We start from the raw sequence: 22769 nt of genomic DNA on the forward strand, positions 1-22769 counted from the left end.
ACGTGGGAGAAGGTCCTGTGGAAGGTCCCCATGTAGTTATAGAGTGGCAAGGGATGCCCGAGATAATTGCGTCTTTGTGTGCCCAAATATACAGACGAGTGTATTCATAAACATATACGCACACAAATATGAATATGTATGTTTGTGGATATCGTCCTACTGTCAACTTTTCTGTGGCAATGAAATGGCCCTGGCAGCCATTAAAAATGTAAAATAGGAAACAACACGGCCAGCAGGAGAATCTGTAGGATCTGTGGAGGAACAGAAGCCATACAAGCAGCCGGAGCCATAAGGAGGAACGAATACTAATATTTTTTTACGAGTAAGCATTGTGCAAATTTGTACATCTATGACATAAGCATAAATTCCATTTTCCCTCTCAAGGGTTAAGCAAAAACCAGAATATAAAAAGATATTTAAATAGAACGGGGGCAGTGGAAGAAAGGACTTTTGCGGAAATTTCACTTTGTTCTGGATGGCGACATCGACATCTATTGTAAATTATTTTTTCGCCATAAAGCAGCTTAAATAAATTCGTAATTATTTTAAATGGGCCCATGATGCCACGCCCCCATTGCGACCGGGAAAGTTTCGGCCAAAGTTTCCATCCCCGCTCATTAAGTAGCACAATTTCTGTTTTCTTCTCCAAGTTTTCGTTGGCCAGGCCAAAAGGGGTGGCTGCCGGTTGTGTGGGTGGCCGCTGGTGGGCTGAAGTGGCTCCGCATCACACGCCAAGTAATTATGAATATTTTAACGAACTTTTGCCACAGGCAGCGCCAAATCAAAATATTTCATTCGGCTGCACAAAAGTTAGAGCGAAAAATAATTTCGTTCCAAAAATAGAAAGCAGTCCGAAAGCCAAAGCCATAAAAAAGCCCAAAGAATAATAATTATTACTGCATCAGATACATTTTTGAAGCACGATGGCTGCGGCTAGATAAATCATTTCGCATTTAGCACATCCTAGCTAGTTTAGGTAATTAATTAGGCAAAGTTGGATAGTTTCTGGGGTTTCGTGCATTTATAAAGTTTTCTTAGCCTGCGCCCATAGAAAGCAGCCTTACAAGAATTTTTAAACTAAAATTAAAGCTTATGGGGTAGTTTTTCCTCAAACTTAAGCCCTTTGCCAAAACCCATCGTTGTACAGGCCATGGCCTTCATTTGTTTAAGGTTCATTTCCGTGATTAGCTTGCACAGTGCGTATACGCAATCGATCCAAGTGCCAGATGCCAATCAATTCTCCTCGAACGGCGCTAGAGACAGGGCTTAGTCGGTTTTTGTAAGGGTGCATAAATTGATTTCGTCCTTAAACCGCATTAAGTGGGTCAGTTTCAATGCATCTCAACTTGGCCAAAGTTGCGGTTTAGTTGGGAAAAGTTTGGCATGCGCTTAAGCGCATTCACTTTGCCCCATGCCCCATGCCACATGCCTGCTTCTTCTTGCAGGCCAGATCCGATCCTGTGGCCCGAGCTGAAAGTTAAATTCCAGCTAATTATCATAAAAATAATAAGACCCGAGCGATTTTAATTGAATTTTCAGAAGTGCAACGGCCAGTGGCAGCTGCAGGATCCGATAAAAAATTCTGAGCCGGGATACAAACACCTGAGCTGGACATCTTTACTGGCACCCAAGCTGCGCATAATTATGAAGAGACTGTTTATTTTGCTTTGACATATTCCAGGAGACAAAAGGATGGGGCGGGCAGTCGCTTAATTTTATGCAGAATTTCAATGACTTTGGAAACTTTGTGTCGGACTTGGCGCCGCCCAGCTTCTGAGCTGCAAGGATTAGCATAAAATCAACGACAACCACGCCCGCCCGCAACGGAGCTAAAAGTCATTTTGGTTTTCAATTAAGGCACCGGCAACGATGGAGCTGACTTGGTCATATATCAGCCGGGGCTACGTAATTCACCTGCATCATCAATCTAACACTCGAGTCGGAGGTAGCCGCCAGAAGGATGCCCGCCCTAGTCTGTCGTAAAATGCGCGGCCAAAAGGAAAACAGGAAATGTGGCGCTTATAAATTTGCAAGAACATGGCAGCTCTGACTAACTTCGAGCTCGTAATTCTTTGTACCAGCTCCCAAAAGCAGTAGCCAACAAAAATTGGCCTTTAAGCCGTACACAAAGAAAAGCTGGTTATTATAATGAGATATTTATTTCAAGGGCTTTAAGTAGATTTCCAAAATAATAAAAATAAGATTAATCCAAATAATGACAGTAATCAAAAGACAGTCTTAATCTTAACTGTCTGGTTTAATAAAATGATAGAATTTTTTGTCACTGTAGCGGAAGCAGAGTACGAGAAACAATTCGATTTGTATACCCCACTCGATGCACATTAGGGCGGATGCTGTGCTGGTCGGTGTAAATAATTGCCTGGCAGAAACTACACCCAGTCATTCATTCATTTGCGCCATCATAGCGTGATTTGTTCCCGTGCAAGTGAGGGAGATTTATGCATGTGGCCGGCAGAGTGGGAGAATCTGGAAGGGCAGCTGGAAGAAGGGCCACAGGCAAGGTAATAAAACTAATTATTAAAGTTTACCTGGCCGGGACACAAACAGAGGTGCTAAGGGGCACGTGCAACAGCTTCCACAGTGTCGTTACTCCAAAAGCCAGATAATAATCGTAGCATTAATTAATGGTATAACCAGAAGGTTTTTGCCTTTTGTTCGCCATTGTGCTTCTGAACATTTTATTATTTTTTGTTCCTTTAATATTAGTGCGAAATGTTGACTCCGCTTTTGGTTTTTTGTTGTTGTTTTTTTTTGTGTGCTGCGGTGTCCCAAAGCAAGAATGAAAACGCTTGGTCGGTCGCCATGAGACGGACGAGCTGTGTTTGGGGTTTTGTGGCCATTAAATTGCGCCATAAATATGCCCCCAAATGGCAATGGACATTGCTGCTTTTGTGATTGCAGTGAAAACTCACATTTAAATTTCATTTTCATGGAAATTAATTAGCTACGAAGCCGGAAAATATGCTGAATATCCCGGGCTGATCTGTGGCGATACAATTTCAAAGATACTTGTAAAGGCCAGGGCCTGGCATCCGCCATTCCTCATCCTGTCGGGGTTCGGGGCTATCTTTCCGAGCTGCCTTACTACTTTCTCTGGCGAAGGACATTTGATTCGTTATGATTATGTATTTCCTTGCTGCCATTTGATTTGGCTCAACTTTGGTGCCCCCACCCAGCGTTGTGCTTCTTGGTTAGTTGCCTGACATCATAAATATCATGTCTGCCTTCGTTTTTACACAGAGGCCAGCTTAGAAGATTTATGCGACCAGGCACAAACACACATTCGGATCGAAAGATGCCAAGGGGAAAACTTTATTTCCTTGAGACCAAAGTCTTTGCTTGGCCCCAGTTACGAGTCGTATGTGACATAACTTTGATTGAGTCGGGCATTACGGTATGGCAAGGGGCTTTGCGGGGGTACTATTTGCAGATACTCGTATCTAATATGCAAACTGACAACTTAAGTACGCACATAAACGAAATCTAAGACAGCCATAGACAACGTTCAACACATTCGGGCAAACAAACCACTCTCACACACCATGCCACATCACACCGCAGCACATCCAGCAGGACTACGCACGGCTCCAAAGATTACACACACTTGCCCCCCAAACCACTTTCCATCCACCGTTGCCTCTCCACTTGACTCCTCCACTTCTGTTCATTCCACGCTGCTTCAAATGACAAGTTAATCATTTATTAACGTTGACATGTCATTGCTCAAGTATTTATTTACTGCCTGGATGAAGACACTACATATACACATACATACATATATTTATTTGAGGATTTAAGGTCCCTGGTAGAATTACCCTTCCTTACATGTCTGCATTGTGTATATTTTTAAATACTGTAAACAGGTAATGCAAGCATTCACTGCTGACCTCTGTTTCCATATTTTAGTAAAGTTTTCCTCCTATTTTTATAAAACTGCCTGAGGATAAGCGCTGCTGACATTCGTCCTTTTTTTCGCTGTGCAGGGACAACTCAAAGCTTGATGCAATATAATAATGGTGGTAAGCGGCAGCTGCAAAATTATTTATAATGAACATAATAAGCGGGTGACAGCTGTTGCCAATGGCTGTCACGGAGTTGGTGGCCACGGTGGTTTCGGTGATGACAGCGCCAAAGACAACCTAGAATGCCTAATCCTTGAGACATTTTCAAGCTTAATTACGTGTTTACCGCGCCCTTCAGGTGGGCTCTGCCAGAGCTTAGTTTTTGTTTACCTCGCCCCACCCCTCAAAACACACCAATTCATCCCCAAAAACCCCACATGTACACACCCCACACACACATACACTCGCAAAGGGGAAAATTACCAAAGGGAGGGAGTGATAATAAGTTGCCCCAAAAAGTATGCTACAAATTTTATACTTTCTAGCATTTTTGCCGCGCATAGCACAAATTTCTGACGGTTCTGTGCCCAGTGAAAATGTGAAATATTTTATGGTCGGCCCTGAAAAAAAAAAGTGAAACGATGATGAAGCTGAACAAGAGGAAGAACTGAGCTGAACAGAAAATACCAATCAGCGTGACTGCTGGCTGAACTCGTGCTTATCGCCGAGTTTTTGATTTGCTTTAAACTTTCTTTCCTTTCATTCAGCCGACGCCCCCTTAACAGTCTCCTCCACCACTCCCGCTTCTGGTCCTTTGGTTAGTCCTTTGGCTCTGCATGTGGGGCAAGATGAACTGGGTTTTCTTTTGAGGCAGGCTCATCCTTTCTGCGTGTCCCGGCATCCTTTTTCTTTTTGTTGCCCGCTTTTCAGTTAGGCGCCTGCCGCGGCTCAATTATATAAATTTTTATGGGGCCCCAAAACGAAAAATTTATGCGAACGTTCGTTTCTGCTGTTTACACAACAAAAACGTGGCCCAAACCCTCTTGCTCCTCCAGCTTCTGGCTAACAAGTGTGGCGTGAATATGTCCCGGCCCGGCCAGAGTTGCTAACTGGGTCTGGGTCCCGCTCCTCTCGGCACAAGCCTTTCACTTTGGGTCCTGTGCTTCCGTTGTCTGCGCCTAGAAGCTCTTTGTGATTAATAGTTTTTTCATCGACATGCGGCTGCCTCTAAAAAAATTATACAACCCAGCAAATGCAAAAGCAGTGGCAGGAGCAGGAGCAGTGCCAGCATTTTAATGGCCATCTCGCTTGACTGAACTCAAAATATAAATAAATTCTACAAAGTTCTAAGAATAAATTTACAATATACATGTATGTATATGTGCCCTCCAATAATTATCATCGTGCCTGGATAAAAAAGTTTCTGCCCCCAGTAGCAGTAGTCATGTGCAAACTTTGTGAAGCTTCCTTGCGAAAGTCCCCCCTTTTTTGTTAGTTTTATTGGCTTCGGCTGTCGTTGCTCACACTGCCCTTGACTGATATTACGCCGGGGGGATTACTTTGATGGCAGCACATGAATTACAGCCGTGGCTGTGAGTGGATGCTGTTCCCACTGTCAGACACATAAAACTATACACATATATATCGATTGGCGGTCTGGCGGAAAGGTACGGATACTGCATTGTACACACATATACGTATTTCAGAGTAGGGACTAGGCTGGCGAAAAGTTTTATTACCCCGGCTATGAAAATTTCCCATCGCCACCGTTGTTGGTTAGGCCGTTAGAGATGGAAGACTTTTGGGTTCGGGTTTGGGTTTACTACGCTCCAAAGCAGAGTCAATGAATTGATTGATGTACGCCTGGTTGCGAAACAAACCAAACTAAACTGAAACAGGACCTGAAACCAAGGCGGCATCAAAAGCCAACATCGGAATAAAAGAAGCATAAAAAGGCCAGAGCCAGCCAAGCGACTGGGGCAAAAACCCGAGCTCACTTCTGTGGTACTACACATGCACATAAATTACAGTTTTACGCTGACATTTTACTATTTCCCAGCGCGCTGCCCCGCACGGCTGGCTGGCTTTTCATTTTTGATGGCGAACGCACTAAAAAACCAAAGCTAATAGCCATGAGTGCCGGGCAACTTGGCTTATGCCGAATTGCTACACGCGCCACAAGACACAAAACCATCCACACACTCCCTCCATACGCCGAATGCAGCATGTTGGCATAAACTATACGAGTTTATGTTCTATTTGCTAGCTTTACTGTCTTCGCGTTCCTTCTCTCTCTCTTGGCCGGGTCTTTTTGGCCGGGTCAAAACTTCAAACAAGCTGAAAATTAATTTAATGCGCAATTTCCATAGGGGAGCGGAAAAGGAAAAAATGATTGTAAACGGCAAAAGTCATTGGGGCAAGCAAATGAAAATGTAAACTTAAGTGGCACACACGCATTTTTTCCAACCATTTTATGGGGCGGAACGAAGGAAAAAAAAATTGTATAAACTGAAAACGGAAAAGCTGCCAAGCTGGCATGCTGGAAAGTAGGGACTCTGGGAAAAGCGAGGAAAAAGTAAACGAGAGCTGTACAAGCGGCAAACAAACAAGCTCGAGTGAAAAAAGGGCCAAGCACAAGAGCCTCGCCCTCTCTCCATATTTTATTTAACAGTCTCTGTACGAACACTCGACACACATTCGACGCTAGTTTCGGCCACCATTAATTGGATGTGCCAGTTACAATGGCATCCCATGGAATCCCAGCTCTTCGCTGGTTCTTCACTCCATCGCCTATCATCCATTTCCACCATCGGTGCTTCAATTAAATTCAAATTAAGGCTCGGCCTAAGCCCAGGCCAGATGGGCAGAGATTTTCCCCAGCCCTTGCTCCAATACGAGAAATACTATATAAAAAAGCCTCAACGCGGCACTAACGACTTAAATGATGCCCCAATGACGTCGCATAAATATTTCGTTATGGCCCGTCTGCGGAAGAGGAGAAAAAAGCAATCGGAATGTGGCAGCAAATCGATGCCAACTCGCGGCGCTCCACGTGGCGTATGCGTAATGCAAACAAGGCCAAGAGCCGTTTACTATTATGTCTGTTGTGTTATTTATGGTTTCCCGATATGACCATCGAGCGAAAGGTTTCAGGTTGGCCGAAAGATTGAGACTTTGAAAGGTTACATTAACATTTACACACCGGTTACGGCTGCATCGATGATCTTCTGCTCAATTAAGGAGAAAAATAACCATAAATCAAAAAATAAAAATGATATCATCTCATATCTCAGCAATTGAATTTATTTGACTTGCTCTTAAAGGTAAAAACACAGCAAAGGACATACAGGTAGCAATCGTAAGCGAGAAATATTGTGCAGTCATAATTAAATTAAAGAGAAAAGGTAAACGAATAAGGATTCACAGGTGTATCCCATACTACTTCATATTCAGAGCCGAAAATAAGTGAGTTTAAAGGCCTGTCGTATCGAACTCTCCGCGTTATTCGATTCTTATTGTAATCGCATGAATATATTTCGCGCATTATAATGTCAGCTGGGCTCCACTGGCTTTTCCTGCGCAGTCGTTGACTTTTTGCATTTTTAATGTGTGCGAATCCCAGAGTTTCCACCCGCCGCTTTCCCCGATTACCCTCTTACCCGCTCACCCCATTTTTCCGATTTTCCCATCTCCATGGGCGCATGTGTGTGAGTGCGTTCAATAATTTCCGCACGGCATTTTGAGTTGGGTACGCTGCCAAATAGAGTGTAACGCCAGCATCCCTATGTGTGAGTGTGTTGTGCGAGGCGCCAGGGCCGTCAAGTTGAAAAAGTGTCAGCAGCCAAAGCCTTAAATCTCTGCCTGCCACTTTGTGTGTTCCCATTGAGTGTTTGGGTGTGCCTCTATTCGCGTGTGTGTGTGTACAATACACACCTCTTCCGCTTTCGCCATTGCCAGAAAATCGCATTTGTATCACTGCATTTGGCATTTCCCCGATTTTTTCTCTCCAGGCCATCTCGAATTTCCTTCTCTCTGCAATTTCTGCCGCCTAACAAACCGGAAGGAAGCAAGTTTTTAAACGCAGAGATCCAGATCCATATCCAGAGCCGTACCGACTGCGGTTTCCCCGCCAGCTTTCCCAGTTTTCCACCACACTTTCCTCCGCTCAGTCAAGAGAGTTTATTACATTGCACGCGCGAATTGCATCGCTTCCAGTCAACGAACCGAATTCAGCCAGCCCAAAGCGAATTAAACGAAATTGGCCAGTGAGTCCCAACTGCTGGATAAAATAGTTAAACGGGCCGGGGAATTTCATTTACAAATTTACCTTTTGGCAAACTGGCAGGTAAGCCATGGTCCAAGTCAATACGTCAAATGCAAGACCTGGAGAGCCAAAAGGCAGTTAAGCTTTAACCGTTTTTGAGAAAGTTTCTGGCCAAGTCCCTATAACATTTTTAGCTGCCGGTTGTCGGTTGCCGTTGCCATACAATTTGACAGCTTCCAGGCTTTTGCCACCAAACTTGTTGGTCTTCCTAGCCATGCTGGCATGGCACGGCCCTGGAAACTTTTCCGAGATGAAGCCACCCCCAAAGACGAGCTCAACTCATTACACAGAATTCTCCCCGGCAGGCGGACGGACCCCTTCGTGAGCAATTTGCTTCCCTTAAAGTCATTTAAATTAAATACACTTTAAACTAAAGGCTTAAGCGGAAGAAACATGGCAATTGGCAAAGCGAAGGACAGGATTCTGGAGGGCAACCTGGTGGGTTGGGGAATCCTGGACAAAATCATTCCGAGAACCCGCATGAATGTGAATGACTGTGACTGGTGCGAAAGATATATTTTATATATACCGAGGAAAACGAGGACCCTCGTTGTTTTTGTTGCCATTGCCGACCCGGAGCCGGAGCTGGAGCCGGTGCCGGAGCCCGAGGAAATTAAAGTGGTTTTCTTTTTCGGATTTTGGGGGTTGGCTTTCGCACGTTCGTGTAACTCGTTTGGGGCAATGTGTATGTGTGTCTGAGTACAATATTTCGGAAATTACTTTGCACTGTCGGTGGTGGTTGCTGTGGTAACTTTGACACCGCTCTCGACTCTGGCTTTGAAGTTGATGTTGTATTGTATTTTTTCTTCCCGCGTCCACGTCCGCATCTACGTCCTACCTGCACCCGAGAACAGAGAGTATAAACTTCCGTTTGCCGACATTTGGCAAATTGACATTTTTATTTTTGGCACACAATACTTTTTCACTTGTTTCAGGGATTGCAGGGATTTCGTATTCAGTTTCGCCCACCTTTTCGCAAAAATTCGTCTAAATGAAAACTCGCAGCTACCTTTTGTCCGGCTGCAGGACCAACAAAAAAAAAACACAAAAATAAATCCAAAAAAAAGGAGAAAGACAAAGAAACATCCGATGGAAATTTGAAAGGGGCTTCTTGATTTTTTTCCATTTTTCCTTTTTTTTAGGCTTGGCCTTTGTCTTTCGTGCGTGTGTCGATTACTCCTTTTTTCACTCCGCTCCTTAGCTTCTTTGCGCCTTTACTCCTTTGGTCCTTTTATACGGCTCTGTGTGGGTATTGGTGTGTGCCGCCTTTATGCTGGCGCCATTTTATGCTGTCTAAAAAGTGTTGAATGAAAGCGTCTTGAGCCTATTATGACCATAGCCTATATTTAGATGAGTGTGCTCGGTGTTGTGTTATCGTGCAATTTTCGTTACCTCCCCTCTATGAGTTGCTTAGCTCGAAGGGGGCACATTTCCTGAGATTGGGCTTAAGAGGTTAAGGAACGAAAACAAAAAAGAGTCACCAGGATACACAAATCTGGGGAGTTTTCTTGATGACTCTGTCAGGTTAAAACAAGGAAATCTGAAAATTGACTATGTTTTTCATGGCTTTTGTCATTCCATCTTTTGTCATGTCATTCCGTCGAAGGGTAAAAATTCTAATATTGAGTGCCATTGAATTGGAAAAACTGATGTCTAGTGGGTTCAAAATGGAATTCAACAGGTCCTTTTTATTGCAAACCATTCTTATGCAAAAACTATTTTCCACAATGTTGGTTATGTTGTTATGATGAGATTATTTTTGTAATTATACACTTGCAGACGGAAACATCTCTGACTCTATACAAAATATTTTGTTTCAGGATTTTGATGCAATGGTGGGGAATCGATCCTGAAATCGTTTAAGGTACTCCGCTTGAGAATCGGATGAGAATTGGGGAAGATATAGCCATCACTGTGGGCTCTATAGGGGAAAACCCCATTTTCAAGGGATCCCATCATGAAAAATGGACAAAAAATCTATAAAATATTTTGTCTCAGGATTTTGAAGCAGAATGGTGCAGAATCAATGAAGAAATCGTTTAAGGTACTCCGCTTGAGAATCGGATAAGAATTAGGCAAGATATAGCCATCACTGCGGGCCCTATAGGGGAAAACCCCATTTTCAAGGGATTCCACCACGAAAAGTGGACAAAACATCTGAAAAATATTTTGTCTCAAGATTTTGATGCAGAATGGTGGAGAATCAATGAAGAAATCGTTTAAGGTACTCCGCTTGAGAATCGGATAAGAATTAGGCAAGATATAGCCATCACTGCGGGCCCTATAGGGGAAAACCCCATTTTCAAGGGATTCCACCACGAAAAGTGGACAAAACATCTGAAAAATATTTTGTCTCAGGATTTTGATGCAGAATGGTGCAGAATCAATGTAGAAATCGTTTAAGGTACTCCGCTTGAGAATCGGATAAAAATTGGGAAAGATATAGCCATCACTGTGGGCCTCCGCTTGAGAATCGGATCAGGATTGGGAAAGATATAGCCATCACTGTGGGCCATAAAGGGGAAAACCCCATTTTCAAGGGATCCCATCATGAAAAATTGACAAAAAATCTAAAAAATTTTTGTCTCAGGATTTTGATGCAGAATGGTGCAGAATCAATGTAGAAATCGTTTAAGGTACTCCGCTTGAGAATCGGATAAAAATTGGGAAAGATATAGCCATCACTGTGGACCCTATAGGGAAAAACCCCATTTTCAAGGGAGCCCATCAGGAAAAATGGACAAAAAATCTAAAAAATATTTTGTCTCAGGATTTTGACGCAGAATGGTGCAGAATCAATGTAGAAATCGTTTAAGGTACTCCGCTTGAGAATCGGATAAAAATTGGGAAAGATATAGCCATCACTGTGGGCCCTATAGGGGAAAACCCCATTTTCAAGGGATCCCATCAGGAAAAATGGACAAAAAATCTAAAAAATATTTTGTCTCAGGATTTTGACGCAGAATGGTGCAGAATCAATGTAGAAATCGTTTAAGGTACTCCGCTTGAGAATCGGATAAAAATTGGGAAAGATATAGCCATCACTGTGGGCCCTATAGGGGAAAACCCCATTTTCAAGGGATCCCATCATGAAAAATGGACAAAAAATCTAAAAAATATTTTGTCTCAGGATTTTGATGCATAATGGTGGAGAATCGATCTACAAATCGTTTATGGTACTCCGCTTGAGAATCGGATAAGAATTGGGCAAGATATAGCCATCACTGTGGACCCTATAGGGAAAAACCCCATTTTCAAGGGAGCCCATCAGGAAAAATGGACAAAAAATCTAAAAAATATTTTGTCCCTATAGGGGAAAACCCCATTTTCAAGGGATCCCATCATGAAGAATGGACAACAAATTTAAAAAATATTTTGTCTCAGGATTTTGATGTAAAATGGTGCAGAATCAATCTAGAAATCGTGTAAGGTACTCTGCTTGAGAATCGGATAAGAATTGGGGAAGATATAGCCATCACTGTGGGCCCTATAGGTATAATGGTGGGAAATCGATCCAGAAATCATTTAAGGTTCTTTGCTTAAGAATCGGATATGAGTTTTTTTCGATCAGTTGCGAAATACGAGTATGTAAAATATTCTGTAAAATGGATAACAAAATGGTATATTTTGTTCAAGTAGAAAAAACCTAAAACTATATTTCTTTATGTATGTTTTCTTACTGCTGACATAAGGTATAAGGAGCAAAGTTTTTTTTTTAAAGAAACCCAAGCCAATTGTATCCTTCTTTTATGCATAGACATCCCAGTCCTCCCAATTCTATATGACAGTTGTCCGATATGACACACACACAATGGGACTTGAAATAGATATGCACATAAAACTTTTTAGAACACGAAATTTCATTCTTTTATCCCAGCCCCTGTGTGGGTTTGTATTTTAGTTTTCCTCTCGTGCCGTTCATGTTTCAATATTCACAGAGTTTGGGGAGCACGGAGTGTACTTGTCCTTTTTGTTTGCTTTTTGGCTGCATACATTTGCGTATAATTTTACAATGTCATTCAAATTCAGGCAACATCAATAAAATCTTGGATCGCTTTTTGAATATATTTATATACATATTTACTTGTGTCCTATTTATTTCGCCGTAAAAATAAAGTCAAGCTACCATCACCAAAAAAAAGGACATTTTCCAAAAAGGAAAAACAGCGATGTGCGAGAATTGCATGCAAAAACAAACTGAAAAAAGAGAAAGAAGGAAAAAGTAGGAGTGAGAGGCAGACCGTGCATATGGGAAATGGCGCAACATTTTATAGCGCCAACTTATAAAAAGATGGCCAAGATGGGGGGTAGCAGCAGTAAGCAGTAAGGAGCGACTCATAGTTGATATGGCACGAAGCGGCCATATAGCCCTGCGCCAAGCAAGTTCGAGTTCTTAGATTAACTGCCAAGCACACAGAAAAAAAACGGGGTAAAAGAGGATTCGAAAGGACGAAAATAAGAAGAGGAAAAGAAAATGGCGCAAGAGGACATCAACGGAAGTCTGGTTGTCCTTGTCATCATTTGGTTCTGGCGAAAAAAAAAATAACTTTTTGGCAAAATGCGAAAAACAAGTAAACGGAATTTGACAAACAATTTCAATAAATTTCTGCAAATAACTGACAGAGACAGCAGACTGGGAGCGGCAGAGAGAGAGGCACAACGGGAAGACAAAATGGCCGACGAGGAGTTCAAAACGAAATTAAGCAGAGATGAAGACGAAGCCAGGCAGGCGGAAGGGATAACAAGTCGAATGTTGCGTTGACAATATTAGTTGATGTTCCGCACAAATACAAACACTACCCCGAAACTCACACACAGCGATGAGCAAACACACACCATCACAGTGTGTCACGCACACATAGACACTAACAGGGAACATGGCAAATGTTATTTCAGGATGAGGAAGTAGAAAGGAGCTGGCCGAAATGGCGGCCATGTCATATCGTAGTTCATTGGTTTGCCTGTCAGCTGTCAGCACGTAAGCCGGCCGTTGGAGCGTTCTTTCCTCTCTTTCCCTCCCAGTCCCCCATCACCCATATCGCATATAGCAGCGTTCGTTAGCCTTCGTCCAGAAATTGAAGGAAACGGATGCTAAGGCCCATCTGCTTGACCGCCGCTCTTTGGAATGTCATGACATGTCAACATTTAACACTTTGTCCTTTTGCCATCCAGAGACCCTTCTTTCGTGGCAAACTTTTCCTGTTTTCCTTCGACATTTTCTGTTTAATTTTTTCCCCTTTTTTTCTGGCGCAAAAATTTGTCACACGAGCGAAATGTTATCGAAGACACATTACATGGTACTGCAGACCATCAAACAGGCTTATGAATTGCGATTGCATAATAGAAAGAAGATGATGGAAGCTAGATTGGATTGCCGGGTAATACTCGTATGAGTTTCGGGAATGAATACTGATGAGAGCATAGATGGGGAGGGAAGCGAACGTGAAAATATTTAACCCGAAAATCATGCTTTTTTTTATCGTCACCAAAGCCCTATCAACAGGATGACTTCCTGTTGCCCCGGTCGCCGAATTGATTTTATTTCCATTTATGTGCTCAGCCACCCGAAGTCGATGGCACAGTGCATGTGGCACATACTCGTATAGCCACTGGCTAGATAGCTACCCGTCGAAGCAATTTCTTGACTCTTCCCTGACACACCGAGTGCAATCAGAGATCAAACTAGCCGGCGGCAAGATGGCACTCCACTTGATTGCCAATAATAATCGCTGGTTCCTCGGGCCCCGGGCCAAACGTGCCCCAAGTTAGACGCAATCATAGAGGAAGGCATACGACAAGAAGCCAACACAGAAAAAAATTAATAATTTGAAAGTCTTATTATTTTCTAATAAAAAAAGGGTTAAAAAAATTAATCAAAATAAATAGTACAATACCAAGTATTATATACCAAATCTTGAATTAGATATATTATAATTCATAACTAGTAAAATCAAAATAAGTATGTTATTGGAATCATTTTTTTCCTGTGTCGATGATAAGACGGTTTTTAACTCAGGCAACTAACTACACAAAACTTGAAGTGCGGCCATAAAATGTTGAACATTTTATTATGATGCCTACATAGACACACACAGCCACACAAAAACATAATTATGGTTCGTACAAGTCGTGCTCAAATCATATAAAAATTTATAACTCAAATGCTGATGATGGTGGCGACAACATTGGGGCCATTGTGCATGGTTTATTCTACGCTAAGCCCTGAACCGTAAGCCCTGAACCGGGGGGGAGGCAGTGGGTTTTTGGAGGTTCGGCATCTATTTTTATGTGACAACGTTACATTTTTTATGAGCGCCTAATAGTATGCAGTGTGTATTACGTATACGCCCCGTTTTGTAGTGTCAAGGTGTGCTCGGTTTAGCTCAGGGACCTGGCTTTGGCAACGGCTACGGTTACGGCAACGGTGCTAAAATTAAACCAGACGTGGCCTGCGTTTCAGCGCACCGCAGCAACACGTGCACTTTGCGCCGTGGTTGTTGTTGCTATTGCTGTTGCCCATGTTGCTGTTGATGAGCGCGAAAATCACAATTTTCCCTGCAGTACAATTTGTCAGGGGGGCTTTTGCTTTCCCTTTTCATATTTTTTGTTCCTATTTTCAACCCCCCGTTTTGTTTTTTTGCTTTTTTCCAATGCAGTCTCTAGCGAAATTTGCCTACAATGACAATGTTGCTGACAGCTTCGATGTGGGGCTGTGGTTTGTCTGCAGCAGCAATAGTAGTGGCAGCAACACTGCTGTTATCCTTTTATGCATTTTAATTTCCACTCACACACATACACTGCGAGATAGTATACTATATACGCATATCCTGGCAGTAGGCTGAGACTGAGAGTGAGGTACGTGCGTGCCAGCACCCGTGGGTGTTTTTTCCGAGTGTGTGCTTGTGCGGGACGATCATAAAAGCATCGCATTAGAAATTATACGACTGTCGCTGCCACAGACACAGATACAGATACAAATATGGCCGCAGGCAGAGGCACAGATACAGATAAACAGAAAAAGATTGTGGGCAAGAGGGGGAAGCGGAGGCCACTGGGCGGGCGTGTGCTGGGGAATTCATTAGCACATCCCGCACTGGCGCTGAAAGTTTGCCCACGTCACGCTGTCGCAAGTTTAAAGTGCCTGTTCCGCCTCCAGCGCCCCTCCCCCGGGCCATCCAAGGCCCCTGCGTGTCCTTATCATAAATTCATATGTGCCCCGCTCGACGGCCGTGTCGTTGTGTGTGTTTTATTAACATTTTGGGTGCATTAACCTGACAGCTAATGGGCAGGCTCCGAGCTACAGGACAGATTTTCAGTCGCTCAAAAATTCCCCGACACACGATCACGTATGGCAAAGGTCGTGGCAGATTCTTGGAAGTATATTTTTGAATTCAAATTACTTTGTTTATTTTCAAAGTCTATTTATGGTTCTTAAACTGCTAATAAAGTACTTGAACTTACCGTTGCTGCACAGCGCGTTGCATTGCCCACCGATGACAGACCGTCGTAGCGTCGCCGCCGACCTCGTTGCTGATGTTGCTGGTTGAAGAATTGCTGTTGCAGTTGCAGTTGCTTCTGCGATGCAGTTGCAGTTGTTGCTGATGTTACGCCGCCGTCGTCGTCGCCAGCGCTGTTGCTGCTGACACAATCGTCGATTAGCTGCTGAGTGGCAAGCAAAGGGCAATTGCTGGCCACGCCCACTATGCCCAACAGACTGCTTGTGCTGCCGTTGCCAGTGCCGGTGCTGGTGTTGCTGCTGCGCCGTCGTCGTCTGCGATGGCGATGGTGTGGATGGTGTTGTCGCTGGCGCTGATTGTGACGACGGCAGCGTTGCTGTTGCGCCGCGGCGTCTATTTTAATGGCAGCAATGGTGCTGCTTTACAGCAGCACACCACCTACCGACGGAGTCTTGCTGCCCCGCTACTCCTATCCCTCGGTTGCTCCTGGCCAAGTGTTGCTGCTAGAGCTGTCTCTCAATGCTGATATTGCTGCTGCTGCTGCTGGTGTTGCTGCTGCGGCCACATGCCTTGAGCTGTTGCGTCAGTTGCTCGTTAACGATGACAATTCCATAAACATGTTTTCGGTTTCCTTCCTTGATGGCCCTTCTGTTGGCTTTTTTCGGCTTGCTTAAATTCCTGATTACTTTTTTTGTTGCTGGCAGCAATTGGTTGTAGTCGTGGTTTTTGTAATTTGAGTTGATAGTGTTCGGTCGAAGCAATTCCAGTTAGCAGTCTTGAATGTTGGCATGGCTGCAATATTACGGAAAACAATCAGGGTCAAAAATTAATGGAACTTGTACAAGCAGTTGGCCAGGAAACGGAAGCAGCCAGGCCAACAATTTACATAAACATACAAAGCTGAAAGATATGTTTCCTCTATATTGGAAGGTTTTAAATATCTTTTGATTAAATAACTTTTGGCTACACTATCATTATACAAATTAATGGAAATTATCCAATCAATTAGCCAACTAGTCTGGCATTAGCCAAAAATGTTGTGCATAAATGAAATTAACCAAAAACTGTTGCCAACTTTTGGAGGACCAAAGGATTTCCGTGCAGGCCGAGTTGGCCCGGTTGGCACACTTCCTATCGAGTGTCGAGAGTTGGCTAAGGTCGCCAGCTGGATGGGCTTTGGGGCGATTATTGCCATATCTGATGGCATCAATATGAATATGTTATAAACGATGGCAAAAGGGCAATGGGAATGGGAACAATTTATATTGGAAAAGCGTTCGCATGCGGAAACGAATTTTGTGTAAATTATAGATTTTTTCCTCTACTGTCTCGGCCGCTGCTGTTGCCTGGCAATTTATCGTGTTTGAGTTTTGGCTGGCAATGATAATTTATATATATTCATGTTCGAGAGAGTGTGTATCTGGAGCCTCACTGGTCTGGGTCTGGGTCTGAGCCTGTGCCTGAGAATGGGCCTTTGAGGGGCCACACCCAGTTGACAAATTGCCAGGGGAAAATTAAATATTTTTTGCAGTTGTTAAATTGCAATAACGCTGAACGAGTTCAATTTGGGCAGGGAACTCGTTGAGCAAACTTTAGCAATTGCCATTCAAGCATATTTACTGGAGAATTTTCTCTGTTTTCTTTCGATTAAAGTGAACTCGGGTCTGATGCTCAGAGTCGTATGGCGTCCAATTTATTATTGCTTTCCATTCAGTAATTGAGAACTGCAATTAAAAGTCACAAAATGCACAACGGAGCAGAAAATGTTGGGCCATTTAAACGAGAACGAAGTGGTGCAGTGGGAGCATTTGAAATGCTGAAAGGAGTCCGAATCCGAATACGAATACGAATACGAATCCGAATATGAAATGCAAATGACAAAGCCAGGATAAGTCCAAGAGGAAAATGGGGGACCAAGCTAAAAAAAATATACCGGGAATATAAAGCTCAGAAACAAATGCAACTCTTAATGAGTGCGCTGACATAAAAATAATTATGAATTAAAGCCAAAGTTGCTGGGTTTCTTGTTTCTAGAATTTTTTTTGTTTTGTTTGGCCTTTTATTCCTTTGGCTGTTTGCTCATAATTCAAATGCATGTTAAATAAATGTGGAAAGGAAGCAAATAGAAAAAAGCATGGGGCACAAAAAGACAGAGCCAGAGATAGCGTAAGAAAGAGAGAGGTACACAGTTGTCAACGAACTCGGCTGGGATGTGTGCCGGGTTCAGTTTGTTTCATTGTCTCCAGAAATGCGACGTCATCGTCAGACGTTGCTGTCGTTGCTTGCTGATGTTGCTGCTGCTATTGCTGTTGCTGGTGCTTCTGGTGGGGCTGTTATTGCCGCTGCCTTCGTCATAGCTTCGTCGGTTGGCGCCCGTTGTCTGTCTGCATTTCCATTTGTGGCGCATAAAGGGACAGACCCGAGGAAGGCACAAGAGCTGCCAGCAAATGTCCATCAGCCGGCACCACAACAACTGCACCCATGTATCTGTATATCTGGTATCTGTGAATCTGTATCTGTGTATCTCCGGGCCCCGCTCTGTGTTTGTGGAGCATAAAAGAACGGCGGACTGTGAGCAGTAAACAGACAGTCGGCAATGCGGGCAGCTTGGAGTGGGCAGAGTGGTCGGAGTGAGTGGAAGGACTCGCTTCTTTTTAGGCACTGCGGGTCAGCTGAGTGCATGGCCCGGCAACAAAAGCCGGCTCCCGAGATTTCTCCCAGGAAGATGGCACACTGGCGCATAATGCGCATCAGTTCGAGAGTTCCAGTTCGAGTGCCCGGCAGTGGAGTCTTCCCTTAAAGCTCAGATTTAATGCAACAGCACGTTCTGGACTCCAACTATGCTTTGCTCCCCGGGGATTCTGACTAATGAGCTGGCTTAAATATTTTGTATGCCCGGAAACTGAGAAACGGGGAAACTGAGTGCTCCAGCACTGCTCCTGCGGAAACAGTAAATTGAATTGTTCTGCAATCGTGAGAGCTGCAGTCGCGCCGGGAAAAGTATGCTATAAATTTTGATGCCAGCGACAAAGCAATTTCATGGCAACTGCAACCGCAATCGAATTGCACTCTCTGACAGATTTCTTAGTTATAAATAACGATTGCAATTGTCTGACTTCCACAGTCAGACTGCAGCGAACGGTGCAGGAGTATTTTTGGGAATTTACTGAGCATTTTTGTTTTTATTTTTATTTTATTTCAGAATTCTTTGGTGTGACATTGGCGTTGATTCATTTGTATATTGATCGGTGGAGGCGGGGCTCTATACAGTAACTGTAGATACCTCAAGGAATATTAAAATGCTCCCTTTATGCCCTCGGGGAGACTAGGTTTATTTTATAAATTGTTTGCTTGAATTTTCTCTCGCTACTGGTGGCTGCTAGCAGCGCTGAAATAACAATTGTGACAGCAACTTTTGTCCAAACAACTGGCAACTTGCTTAATTTTGTTTGCGCTGCACAAACTACTTAAGTGTGCAGTAACGTGAAAGGAAGCTCCCCGAGTGAGACAATTGTGCCACGCTCCGGACCAGATAATACATCAATTTCAAATTATTTGCAGAGCTCACGATGCAGACACAGGACGCAAGAGTGGGCGTAGGAGAGGGCGTGACACTTGCCGGCCAATATAAATAAACACTCGATATTCAATTTAGCAACGATTCATCAGCATATTGGCATAGGTGGGGTCATGGGGGTCCGCAAAACTTGAGCTGGCAACAAATGGCGCTCAGACGGAGACCGAAAATCAACTTCAAAAAAGGCAAATATTTGCACAACAACAAGACTCTGGGAACAAAGATGGCAATGGCGACGCACAAAGCCTGACAAGAGAATATATCTATATATATATATATATATGTATAATATATATTTACATACTGATACATTTGTGTGTCACGACAAAGACAATGGCAACATCATGCATACAAAAACATCCCAGGCAACTAAGCAAGTGGGAATTTACGTTGAAAACAATAACAACGAAAACAAAAAGCAACGAAAAGCGAAAAACGGTTGGGGAGAAAGCGGAGAAAGCGAGGAAGATGGAGAAGACACCCCACAAAGAACAGCCAGGCAAAAGCAAAGCGCGACGAGCTGGTAGACTGTCTGACTGACTGACTGGCTGGCATACCGGGCGTATGGGTAATGTGCTACCTTCTAGGTAGCTGCCAGGGCTTCAGGTGGAAGGTGCAGCAGTTAAAGGTGAAAGCGAGGCATGAGGGGCTGCCAGCGAAACTGGGATAACAGGTTGGAGCGTATTCATTAGAGCAAACGAGAAAAACGTTTGAGGTAATAATAAAATGAGAAAATCAACACAAAGCAGCCTAGACATGTGAGCCCAGCGAAGTCAACATTTGTTTATGCGAGTCACTGAGTTGTGATTAAATTAGCATGAACGTAATTACAATGTAACGTGGAAATCGTTTTCAAAAAAAAGCCACAATATAACTGATTTAAATCTTTATATTGAAAAAACACATACAATTCAACAATTTTCTTCTAATTATATTATGAAAAGCACTTGCTTGATATGCTTTTATGTGCAATTATTTTCCAGATACTGATTCTAGGTAGAGTATGAATAAGATTTTTAAATATTGAATAAGCGAATCTAGAAGTTTATAACTTGAATTTCATTAAATTAACTTGAGAACTAATTTACGTAACTACTTATATGTGTAGATATGATAGTATGGTACACTTTATAAAAACTCTATCATATTAATTCCACTTTAGAACATACTTTTATTTATTAAATTAATTTCAAAAATATATTTTAAGCTTAAAAAACTTTTATATGAAAAAAGTAATGATTTTCAATGCTTTTCACGACATTGGACTGCCATAAACATTTGGCTTGCCTTCGCCCCAATACTCAAGTACAGTGAGCTCGCACACTGACACACATTTCCAATGCCCCCTGTCTGTTCGCCTGTCTGCCCGTCCCTCCGCCTGTCCACCCGTCCGTCCGCTTGTCTGTCTGTCTGTCTGGGGCGTTGAACGTTGCCGCAGTTGGAGCAACAGTTAAGCAGGAATTGTACGGCACATTTGCGGGCGCAACCAAAGGGGGTGGTGGCACAGGTGGAAAAAAGGGGTGGTTGGATAAATCGAAGGCGGGGACTTGGTAAGGGTACTGTAACTTACATTACAGGGCTGCCTTTGCAACTGCTTGTGGCATCAATTTTTTAGCAGCACACACAGAGAGTGCCTGAACAGGCGACCGACCGACCTACCGACCGACCGACTAACTAAGATAACGGATAAAGCGCGGCGGAACCGGAAACGAAACTCAATTTCAGATTTAGTTTACTGGATTGCGATTTGGGAACGCCTTGCACTGGAATTTCAGCCGATTCTGGCGATTCGTTTTGTTTAACAACTGGCACTGGCACTCACACAGAGATACGCGGCGTACACGCCCCGCCCGAGATGCAGATGCGGATGTGGATGCGGATGCGAATGCGGATACGGAGGCGGTGGCGGGCACGGGACCGGGCTCGGACACGCTGCTCTGCAGCAGCCGCAGATGGAAGCCGAGGGCTAGCGGGCTCATTTGCCTGCGATGTGTGGCAGCATTTTGTTTGGATTTTGTTTTTTCTTTTTACAAAATATACATATATTTTTTTAGTCTCAGTGTAACTTCTCTAATAGATTGTGGTTTTAAGTACTTTATTTAATGGTTTTTTAAGGTTTGTTTTTAGCTTGTTTTTTTTCTTTCTTCCTTTTTTTCGGGGATCTGCTTTTGCTTTTCTTTGTTTGGTGAGACGCGGCGCTTGTCACTCGCTCGATGCGTACGATTTCTTCAACCCGCGGGCTCTGAGGCAACTACTGATGGCCGCCGCTGCACGGCAGACTTTTTCGCAGCTGGGGCCGCTGCCGCTGCTGGTACTGTGGAGCGGATGCTGCTCGGGATGTGGCCGTGTGGCGGGCGCCGTTGCTCTCCACGGCTCTGCGCATGCTGGGCCACAAAGCTACAAAATCACAGAGAGCTCTCAATCCTTGAGATACAGTATCTCGAAATCTCTTCAAGTGCTAATACATTTTAGCCAGGCTATGGATAGGCTATTGTTTTGGGGAGGCCTTTCAATAGAATTTTTTTAAATTATACTTTTATTAAACTTTTTTCTTTAAATAAGAATAAAATATAATATATTTCTAAATTTTTGACATACATATTAAAAAAAACAAAAACAATCAACTCTCTTTTTGGCCAAATTTCTCTTCGATGGCAACTCCAAAAGGGCGTTTTACTTTAAGCCACATGGCAGAAGTCTACAAACTGAGAGCATCCCACCCTGTCCGCCCACACTAGCGCTCTCTTTTGGGCCGACTCTCTGGACCTTTTTTGGCCACCATTTCTCAGCCGCCCGCAAATTGTTCGCTGGCAACTCCAGGGACTTGTGTCGCCGCGAGATGGGCGAACAAAAAGTGGCCTGGCTAATAATTTACATATAGGGCGTGGATTTTTCTCCGGCCAACTCTCCAGCGGCGATGAATGCTTGGGCTTAATCGGGGAATCGCTGCCACTGTCGCTGCCACTGCCACTGCCTATCCCCCAGATTCCAGCCTCCTCTCCTCTCAGGCCCATCCCCCCCTGTATTGTCCCAGTCACATTTGTTTGTTTATTTCGAAATATTGTTGTCCTTATTTCGGCGTGCCTTTTGTTATCCTTTTGCATTTTTGGGGCTGGCGAGAAGGGTGGGTGGTGTGCTGGTGGGGAGGGAGGCTCTCTGAGAAAAGAGCGAGTTTCATTATGCGTGTGAATGAATTTTATTTGTAACTCTGTGTGTGTCCTGGTGTGTGTAAGTCTCTGAGTGTGTGTGTGTGGGTACATATGGGTGCAAATGGATTTGATGTAAATTGCAATTTTATGCGTATTTTCATTTCGTTTGCGTTTCTCTTTTCTTTTCCCTCTTCCTGTTTTCCGTTTCTGTGTCCTGCCGCCGTGTCCTGCTGTGCGTGTAATTGATAATGGTCTCGATTGTGGTTTCTGTCCGCCCCCCCTGGCACCCGTCCATGTGTTTGTCCATGTCCTTTTCCCCTTTCCCCTTATCTTTTGCTGTTTTTGTTTCTTTCTGCGCCTCCTTTTTTGTTTGGCTTTCATTTGTCGGCGTTGGAGGAA

General features: G+C 43.6%; 1 protein-coding gene across 1 annotated transcript in view; it reads right to left on the reverse strand.

Moving 5' to 3' along the window:
- nAChRalpha1 (nicotinic acetylcholine receptor alpha1) overlaps window positions 1-21306 on the reverse strand; it is a 57920-nt gene extending 36614 nt beyond the window's left edge. Inside the window, exons 1-2 of the mRNA XM_017236093.3 lie at window positions 20792-21306; window positions 15649-16436 (exon numbers count right to left, since the gene is read on the reverse strand). The gene's annotated coding sequence lies outside the window, so the exon portion shown is untranslated. The remainder of the gene's footprint in view (window positions 1-15648; window positions 16437-20791) is intronic.
- Between the last annotated feature and the right edge of the window lie 1463 nt (window positions 21307-22769).

The sequence above is a fragment of the Drosophila bipectinata genome, chromosome 3R (genome assembly GCF_030179905.1).
Source record: "Drosophila bipectinata strain 14024-0381.07 chromosome 3R, DbipHiC1v2, whole genome shotgun sequence".
Taxonomy (NCBI): domain Eukaryota; kingdom Metazoa; phylum Arthropoda; class Insecta; order Diptera; family Drosophilidae; genus Drosophila; species Drosophila bipectinata.